Raw genomic sequence first — 10,322 nt, forward strand, 5'->3', positions numbered from 1 at the left:
AATAAGCTATCTCCACACAGATTGGTTCATGCATGCTAGACCTTATGAAAACGTGAACGCATTTACCTATCAATCAAACAGAATCAATGTTATCTCTTGCTTCCACTTGCAGCCTAATTAACAGCAGTGATCTTAGTGAAAATGAAGCTGCAAAACGCACCATTTATTCATTCCCGTGTCACAATACTAATAAAAGCAATCAGCCTCGTAAGCTCATTTCTGTGAATACGCAGTAATTCAAATGTCATTTAAAGACCTTCTCTAGAAATTTCAGCTAAATTTGCTGCAAATTTAGTGGTGCATCAAGCAAGTTTCAAATTTTAACCAGAGTTATTGATTATTCAGTTAAAACTGAGTCTTACCAGTATTGTAAAATTGTGGTTCATTCTGGTACTGAATTTTATTAAAAAAAACAAATCTTACTGAACATTTTGCACCTAAAAGGTGAACTAACTGCATTTTTAATTAACGTCATATTTTTTGTTCTATTCTTGGCGATGCTTATTTTTTTGCATTGATCCTGGAAAGTAAATCAATTTTGTCGTAATGCGGGTGAACAGTATGCTCAGATGAATGAAAACCAGTGCCTTCAGTCATAAGACATTTCATTTCTGTCTGTACACTGAAAGAATTTCTTGATCATGCTTTTAAAATTGTTCTTTTATTAGCATGGTGATAGCATAGTGAGCACCAATATCCCTGCCATGGAGTGGCGAGATGCAGGTTTATTCCCACAGCCTCCACATGCTGAATTCATAATCTCAACTTGCAGTAGCTGGGCACAACAAAGAAACATAAGGAAGAGTGAACTGAGAGTCAACTCCATCTCCTCATGCACTTCCTAGTGACTGTTTTCAAAGCAGCACTGGCAAAGGCCTAGTGTGGGAGCACGTTGTCTACCCATCCTCTTTGTTATAGATGGTGCATGCCCAAGGATGTCCAAAAAGGGGGCAAAGCATAACAACAACTTGCATATGTATAGCACCTTTAACGTAGTAAAACATTCCGAGGCACTTCACAGGAGTGTTATCAGACAAAATTTGATACCGAGCCACAATTTTTTTTTTATTCGTTCATGGGATGTGGGCGTCGCTGGCAAGACCAGCATTTATTGCCCATCCCTAATTGCCCTTGAGAAGGTGGTGAAGGTTCTCCCACAGTGCTTTTAGGATGGCAGTTCCAGGATTTTGACCCAACAACGATGAAGGAACGGCGATATATTTCCAAGTCAGGATGGTGTGTGACTTGGAGGGTAACGTGCAGGTGGTGTTGTTCCCATGTGCCTACTGCCCTTGTCCTTCTAGGTGGTAGAGGTCGTGGGTTTGGGAGATGCTGTCGAAGAAGCCTTGGCGAGTTGCTGCAATGCATCCTGTGGATGGTACACACTGCAGCCACTGTGCGCCGGTGGTGGAGAGAGTGAATGTTTAGGGTGGTGGATGGGGTGCCAATCGAGCGGGCTGCTTTGTCCTGGATGGTGTGGAGCTTCTTGAGTGTTGTTGGAGCTGCATTTATCCAGGCAAGTGGAGAGTATTCCATCACACTCCTGACTTGTGCCTTGTAGATGGTGGAAAGGCTTTGGGGAGTCAGGAGGTGAATCACTCGCTGCAGAAAGAGATATTAGGACAGGTGACCCAGAGCTTGGTCAAAGAGAAAGGTTTTAAGGAGCCTCTTACAGGAGGAGAGAGAGGTAGAGAGGCAGAGAGGATTAGGGAGAGAATTTCAGAGCTTAGGGCCTAGGCAGCTGAAGGCACGGCCACCAATGTTGGAGCAATTAAAATCGGGGATGTGCAAAAGGCCAGAATTGGAAGAGCGCAGAGATCTCGGAGGGTTGTAGGGCTGGAGGAGGTTACAGAGATAGGGAGGGGAGAGGCCATGGAAGGATTTGCAAACAAGGATGAGAATTTTAAAATCGAGGCATTCCCAGACCGGGAGCCAATGTAAGTCAGCAAGCACGGGGTAATGGGTGAATGGGACTTGGTGTGAATTAGGATACAGGCAGCAGAGTTTTGGTTTATGGTGGATGGAAGATGGGAGACCAGCCAGGAGAGCATTGGAATAGTCATGTCTAGAGGTATCAAAGGCATGGATGAGGGTTTCAGCAGCAGATGAGCTGAGACAGGGACTGGCGATGTTACGGAGGTGGAAGTAGGCGGTCTTAGTGATAGAGCGAATATGTGGTCGGATGCTCATCTCAGTGTCAATTAAGACGCCAAGGTTGCGAATGGTCTGGTTCAGCCTCATACAGTGGCCTGGGAGAGGGATGGAGTCGGTGGCTAGGGAACAGAGTTTGTGGCAGGGACCGAAAACAATGGCTTCGGTCTTCTCAATATTTAGTTGGAGGAAATTTTTGCTCATCCAGTCGGACAAGCAGTGTGACAAATCAGAGACAGAGGAGGGGTCAAGGGAGGTGGTGATGATGTAGAGCTGGATGTCGTCAGCGTATGTGGAACCTGACGTTGTGTTTTTGGTGATGTTGCCAAGGGGCATCTAGATGAGAACTAGGGAGGGGCCAAGGATAGATCCTTGGGGGACTCCAGAGGTAATGGTGCAATTAAGAGGAATTCTAATTCTTGAAAACAAAAACATTCATTCTAATTTAGCTACGGGGAACAGATAGTCTCATGATTGTATTCTGTTTTACAAAGTATATAGTCAGTCCAAGTACAAACAATGTTGCTTGTTCTTAGATCTGGTAGCCTTTTAATCATTCTTTGAGTCAATAGTGAGAACGTAGCCATTTCAAATTGAGCTGATCATTTACTGTAACCCCCCTCAGCCACTGTCCCCCCTCCGTTTCAAAACTGCCGTCATCAACCCTTGCTGAAAAAATACACCCTTGACTCTTCTGTCCTTGCAAATTACCACCCCATCTCCACTCTCCCTTTCCTCTGCAAAATTTTTGAATGCAGTGTCACCTCCCAAATCCATGCCCATCTTTACCCCAACTTCCTGTTTGAATCTCTCCAATCAGGTTTCTGCTCCATCACATTACCAGTCCTCTGTGACTGTGATTATGGTGAATTTCCCTCCTTGACCCCTCTGCAGCATTTGACATAGTTGATCACACTATCATCATCCAACGGCTCTCCTCCATTGTCCGGCTCAGAGGGATTACCCTCACTTTGTTTCACTCTTACCTTTCCAATTGTGATCAGAGCATCTCCAGCAATGGCTTCGCTACCTGCCCCCACACCATTATGCCTGGAATCTCCCAAGGATCTATCCTTTAGCCCCCTCCTCTTCCTCATCTACATGCTGCCCCACGGCGACATCATCCGCAGACACGGGGTCAGCTTCCACATGTATGCTGACGATACCCAGCTCTACTTCTCCACCACCTCTCTCGACCTCTCAACTGCTTCTATATTGTTTGACTGCTTGACTGATATCCAGTCTTGGATAAGCTACAGTTTCCTCCAGTTAAACCTTGATAAGACCAAATCTATACGCTTGCTACTTATTCCAACCCCCTCCACAGCCACTGTCTCAGGCTGAACAAGACTGTTTGCAACCATGGCATCCTGTTCAATCCTGAGCTGAGTTTCAAACTCCATATTCTCTCCATGACAAAGGCGCCTACTTGGAAGTCCGTAACATCGCCTGCCTCCACCCCTGCCTCAGCCCATCTTGTTGCTAAAACTCTCATCCATGAATTTGTCACCTCCAAACTCAACTAATCCAATGCTATCCTGGCCAGCCACCCATCCTTCACCCTCTGTAAACTTCAGCTTATCCAAAACTCATATCCTACCCCGCACCAAACCCTACTTACCCATCACCTCTGTCCTCAATGATCTATATTAACTCCTGGTTCCCCAACACCTCCAATTTTAAATTCTCGTTCTTGTGTTTAAATCCCCTCATGGCCTTACCCTTCCATATTTCAGTTACCTCCTCTACCCCTAAACTCTCCGTTTTTCTGACCCTGGTCTTTTGGCCTATCCTCCTTCCTATGCCCTACCATTCATGGCTGTTCCTTTAGCCAGCTAGGCCCCATGGTCTGGAATTCCCTCTCTAAGACCGCCTGCCTCTCCATCTTCCTCTCCTCCTTTAAGGCCCTCCTTAAAACTCACCTCTTTGAGCAAACTTTTACTCACTCATCCTAATATCTTCTTCTTTGGCTTGGTGTTTTTCTTTCCTCACACCTTTGTGAAGCACGCTGGGACGTTTGTTCTACCTTACAGGTGCTATATAAATGCAAACTGTTGTTGAAACAAAACCTTCTTCCTTCCCTTTTTCATCATGTTAGTCCATAATATTCAATCAGTCCACTCTTGATATAACAAGACTTTGTTGTAACAAACAATACTTCACTGTAACAATTCCATTGTATATATGGTTAATATTTGTATGTAGGTAATATTTATATGTTGAATATATATATAATTAATTTTTATGATGCCATAATGGATCTGTACTCCAAATATAAATCACATTCAATGAATTATTGCAGAGACAAGTTCAGTAAACACATTTGCCAAATGTTCTGTCCAATAGATTATTTATTACAAGGCAAATGGAAGGAACAGGTCACTTCAAGTTGGATTGTATATCTTCTTTCATTAAGATGTCATGGTTCAATGCATAACTGTCTTCATTGGAGAAGAATATATATCAGCCTTCCTTCATCAAGAAAACATAACTCAAACTGATTAACCAATGCACTCTGAGGGTCTAATGGAGTCTGAGTCCAAGTACGACACTACAATTTTTAATCAAAGCAATAAAAACATTTGTTAGATCAATTTTTTGCATGGTTCATTCGGAGACAATGTCCTGCTTGTTCTTTTGACAGATGTCGTTGCAATTGCTTTTATTTCTCTGCATTTTAATTATCAATGAATTTATCTTTTGGAGAATACTGAGCTATCTATAATGTGTAGTGTGCAATAAACATCTGCATAGAAAGAAATTAATGTATTAAATCGTTTGTGTATTATGTGGCATCATGCATTAGAAAAGGCTTCAAAATGTAAGTGTGGCGATGAAAGGGAAACAGCTGCTTTCATCATGTTCTCTATACACTTTTGCAGATAATCAACCCAAAAAATGTTTTTCTGTTTCTGATTATGTAAACAGAATAAATAGAAGGCAGGAAGGGATGGGTTCAGCAGATGGAAGGGGGAAAATGTGGCAAGCAGAGGTGAAGTAGACCAAGCCTTGGCAATCCAACTCTCAAAGCCCAAGCAACTCTGTCCTATTGATGCTTATATTTCTTATTTCCTAAATTGTCCTGTTTGAATCTCGTGGGCCTGGAGTTTTGGAAAAAGCTATTCTTAGCGTTGCTTCACTGGTGACTAAATCCTAAATCAAGACACCAAGGTCTGTCAGTATCAGCAACTTGACATGTATGCAGATTGATGAGAACATGGATTTAAAATTTATATATGGTCCCTGAAGCTCCATAGTATACATATACCTGGACCACTAAAGACAAAAATCTTGGTCACCCCTGGAAAGGGTATGAATCAAGTGATCATTTATATTGGATTGCCTTTTCCTTGAAGCTTACCCCAGATGTCCCCAGTTTCAAGATTGAGGCGCAGTGCAGAATTTCCTGAGTTTATATTAGCAGTCAGAGGTGGGGATTGAAGCAAATGTTAGCCACTTTGATCTTCAGTTGCCACTGCAATCAAAGGGTTAGAAACATTTTTTTTTCACAGAGGATGGCTTGAATGTAAATTCTCTGCCAGAAACCATTGTTGAAGAAAGGTCCATAAATTCTTTTAAAAGGAAATTATATGGTTGCTTGAAAAAAAAGGAACATTAAAGCCTAGAGGGAGCAAGCAGAACAGTGGGAATAGACCAGCTAGCTCATATAGAGAAATACACTGGGGCAGACTTGATGGACCAAAGGACCTGTTTTTGTGCCGTAACAGTGGATGATTCTCTGATTTTCTTTGTACTGTAGCTTACCCCATAATTACCTGATTAATATCTCAGACAAATAATAAAAACAAGAATGTAGCCTAGATTTTACACTTTTGGTGTAATTTACATTTATCGGCAGGATATAGACAGACTGAAAGGAAAATATGCTGTCTACACATGATTTTCCTAGGTAGGCTCATTAGTATAGTAATAGGTACAGATACAGATGACTGGAGGGAGGTGGCAGGAGCAGAAGTGTGGATGTAAATTTAAACGGATGAGAAAAATTTAAAGGGGAACGACACGATTGTGGGGGAGGGAGGGAATTCTGAAAGACTTGAGAGTTTCAAAAGGCACCTCAACCCATTAACAGCCTTTGCCAAGACTGAAAGAGCATGACTAACTTACTGCCACGTAAGTATCCTTATGAATTCGATGGGTTAAATGGCCTGTTTCTGTGCAGTAACATTCTATGATTCTAGAACTATGACTAACTGACTGCAGAATATTACCAATTACAGAGTAAATGCACTGTGTTTTTCTATATTTCCTTTTCCCCAGTAAATTTCCTGGATCTGATTTAGTTCACAGTCTGACATCTGTGCTGGGACAAATTCTGCATCCTAATTTCTTTTATGAGCAGCCGAAGGCATTATCAGTATTTTATTACCTAGACAAGGTCATTTTGCCACCTGCTAGCTATTGAATATTGCAAGATATCTATGCATGTATATTTTTAGCAGGCACCTTATGCTTTTCTAAACAATTTGCTGTTCTATTTCTATTTACCTTATCACAATGAATATTTTTTAACTTCTGCTAAGTAGGATTTGCCAAATGGATACTGAGAGAACTATTATAAAAAAACTATTAAATACCAGATATTTAATGTTAACTAGTTCTTTTCGATTTTGATGCAACTGCAATACTGACACTCACTATTCCAGTATATATTACCTGGGCTCAGCTGTAGCAACTGGAAAAAAATTACATCATACCAGATTGTCTTGTCAGATACTACGATTTTACAGCCCACAGCTACTTTCCATGTAGCAATAAAATCAATATATTACACAATATCTTTCCACACTATTTAATATAGCATTCTGAATCAACAACTGAGTCTGCAGTTAATTAGACTATATATAATCATTTTATTAAAAATGGCCAATGTTATGATGGCCAATTTATATAAAGCCTTGATTACTATAGAAGGGGCACTTTATTGTTGGAAGCACTGTGTATAAATGGGCAAAATCGCTAAGCAGGCTTGATATTGCTGAATAGCTTAAGATTAGTTCATTGCTTGGTAACAAGGAGCCTCGTATAATTAAACTGCTGCTGAAAGATGGTCGAAAAAAGTAAAGGATACTGCCAATTAAATTGGCAGACACGCCCATGATGGCATCACATATGGAGGGGGGGGGGCAATAAGAATATAATGGTCACCCCCATACTGGAGGCAGACAGGCAAATGCACTTGAGAGCACAAAGTCCAGCTCTTTTCTCCTGTTTCTGGAAATCTATTTTTGTGCAGTTTACTTTTGTCAATGATCGCAGTGTGTAATGATTTTTATTGACAGAGTCAAAAGAGCAAAATAGGCCAGAAATTACTGTTGGTAATAATGGTGGATGAATGCTTAACACTATCATTTGACATTCCTCTATTTGTTATTTTAATGGAAGGCCATGAATCCATTTCTTTTAACTTTATTCTGTAAAGTTATATTATCATGCATAGAATTACATTTAACTTCATGTTTAAAATATCTTTAATCCTTCAAAACAAAACTATTTTTGGTTTGAAAGGCTCGAAACTGACAGAACATGCATAAAATAAAAAGATCAAAACTTTCTGGAGAGCATGCCCTCGAATCCCTCTAGTATACATGACAACTGTCAGCATGTCACGCTGACCTAGCTTGAAGAGGGGGGAGAAGATGAACAGTACCAGCTTATCTAGGTTGGAGGGGTAGAAGAATGCCAGGCTGAATTGATGAGGAAGAATGAGAAGAGTATTACTGGGGGGGGGATGCTGGAAAAGCGCATATCTCCGCAAAAGAGTGAAGAGTCATATTGGGTGCAGTGTCTCTGTGAACTGGGTCCAGAATGTAGAGTGCCTTTGAGAGCTAGGGGAGGGTGATGGGTTGAATGTGTGAGAGTGGCTGTTGGAATACGTTTTGGATAATCCGTTGAAAATCCAAATGTCACTTGCCTTTCCTTCCTAGATTAAAAAGCTGTCAATTGTAATGTATGAAAGTGCTTAACATTACCCAGAATAAATCATTTTTAATGTAGAAATTCAGCATTTTCCAGGGGAGCATCCTCCCAAACCCCTGAGAATTGCGTCACCAATTTGTGCTTTCAATATTTGGATTTTCTCTTCATATTTTCATATTCTTATGGGTTTTTTCTCCTCCAATACAAGCAAAGGAATATTGTGCACATCTATCACTTAAGTTAAAAAAAACTGTTACTACTTGTTTTTACCTCTCAGGCCCGTTGTTTTGTTGTCAACTTTTTTGAAGCTATTGGTCAGTTTTTGCTGGATTTCTAGCTTGGTATGTATGTAGCCAAATGGACAGACTAGCCATTTATATTACATCAAAAGCAGTTCTGTAACACAACCAGGTTCCCTTACTGTTGAATCTACTCCAATTATAATAATTGATTTAGCAACAACTAACAACTGTGCAAGTACAAGATTTGTGCATGTGCAGTTTCTCCTAAGTTACAACCATATTTTTAGTAGAACTGCACATGTGCAAATCTTGTGCATGTGCAGATAACAATTTTGCCAGTATGGGACAAGGACCTTCTCCAAAGTCAGGGAAAATTTATATTGGGCAATACCATTTGAAAATGCGTTGTTGGCCCATACTTAAGACTGACAGCTTAGCATGCTCATTAACAAATCAAAAATGCTCCAAAGGTGTGCCTGGGCACTTTTAAATGTTACTGCAGTCACATAAGACTAACTTCTATACCTGGTCTCGCAATTCTTCCTTTTGCAGATTGCTGGGGAATCATATTATCTACCTGATATTTCACTTTCATGTCAATGCACTCCTAAAGCCACTTTACATCAATACAAAAGTAGTGTAACAACAGCTAAAGTTTAAAATTGCTCTCTGGCACTTAAAATACTTTAAACAGAGAACTTGCATTTATATTGTGCCTATCACATTCTCAAGATGTCCAGAAGTGCTTCACTACCTATGAATTACATTTTGATGTGTAATCATTGTTGTTTTTTTTAGGCAAACCCAGCAGCTAATTTGCAAACAGCAAGGTCCCAAAAGCAGCAATGAAATGAACGACTGGTTAATCTGTTTTTGGTGATGTTGGTTGAGGGATGAATGTTAGCCAGAACACCAGAAGAACTTTCTTCTCTTCTTCAGAAAAGTGCGATGTGATCTTTGATAGATAGGCCTTCGGCTTAATATCTCATTTGAAAGACGACACCTCCAACAATACAGCACTTCCTCAATATTCCACTGCCGTGTCAGCCTAGATTATGTCCTCAAATTCTAAAATGGTGCTTGAATCCACAATCTCCTGACTCGGAGGTGAGAATGCCACCACTGAGCCACTTTATTCTTTGAAATCTCAGATTTCCTTTCTGTAGAATTTTGCAATATTACCTTTCTTCTATCTAAGCTGCAGCAATAGCATGGAAGCTGTCAATGTGTTGCAACACTAAGGTGCACAGCTTATATAACCTCAAAGCTCAGAATATATCCATCTCTGTGTACCAAGGTCTAAACATGTGACAAGAGGTAAGTGAAAACCACAAACTGACTTATCTGATGATTGTTCTGCTTTCCGTCCCTCCTTGTGGGTAGCCTTAGATTGCTGCCTTCCCGCAGTAGCCATGATGTGGAGATGCCGGTGATGGATTGGGGTGGACAAATGTAAGGAGTCTTACAACACCAGGTTATAGTCCAACAGCTTTATTTAAATTTTTTTTTTAATTCCCGGAGTAGTACAAACATGATCAGGAACTACATCCTGTGTGAAGAGAGAAATGTGCATGCACACTCGTCCTCCTACCATAGACAAGAAATGATTGAAGACCATCAAACCAGAAATCATCCCAAAAATTCTTAATTTTATGACTAAATCCGAAACAAAATCTGTTCAAAAATGTCTTTATTGTTTAAAATAACCAAAAAAGTTATATTATTTCATTCACTTCAGGATCAGCAGCATTTTACATAAGATCAAAAAATCTAATAACAGTACACCATAGGGTAGGAAGAAACAGGAATGCACAACCCCTAGTTATCTAGGAATGAAAATAACTGATAATCACGGTCATACAGCTCATATTTTAGCAATGTGACACATTTTTTTCTTCAAAAATTTTTATATTGCAATCTTAAATTTTTGTAACAGTTTCTCAACATGTTAATGGATGAAAAATCATCTTCAGCATACTTGCAATTTCC

The sequence above is a fragment of the Heptranchias perlo genome, chromosome 24 (genome assembly GCF_035084215.1).
Source record: "Heptranchias perlo isolate sHepPer1 chromosome 24, sHepPer1.hap1, whole genome shotgun sequence".
Classification (NCBI taxonomy): Eukaryota; Metazoa; Chordata; class Chondrichthyes; order Hexanchiformes; family Hexanchidae; genus Heptranchias; species Heptranchias perlo.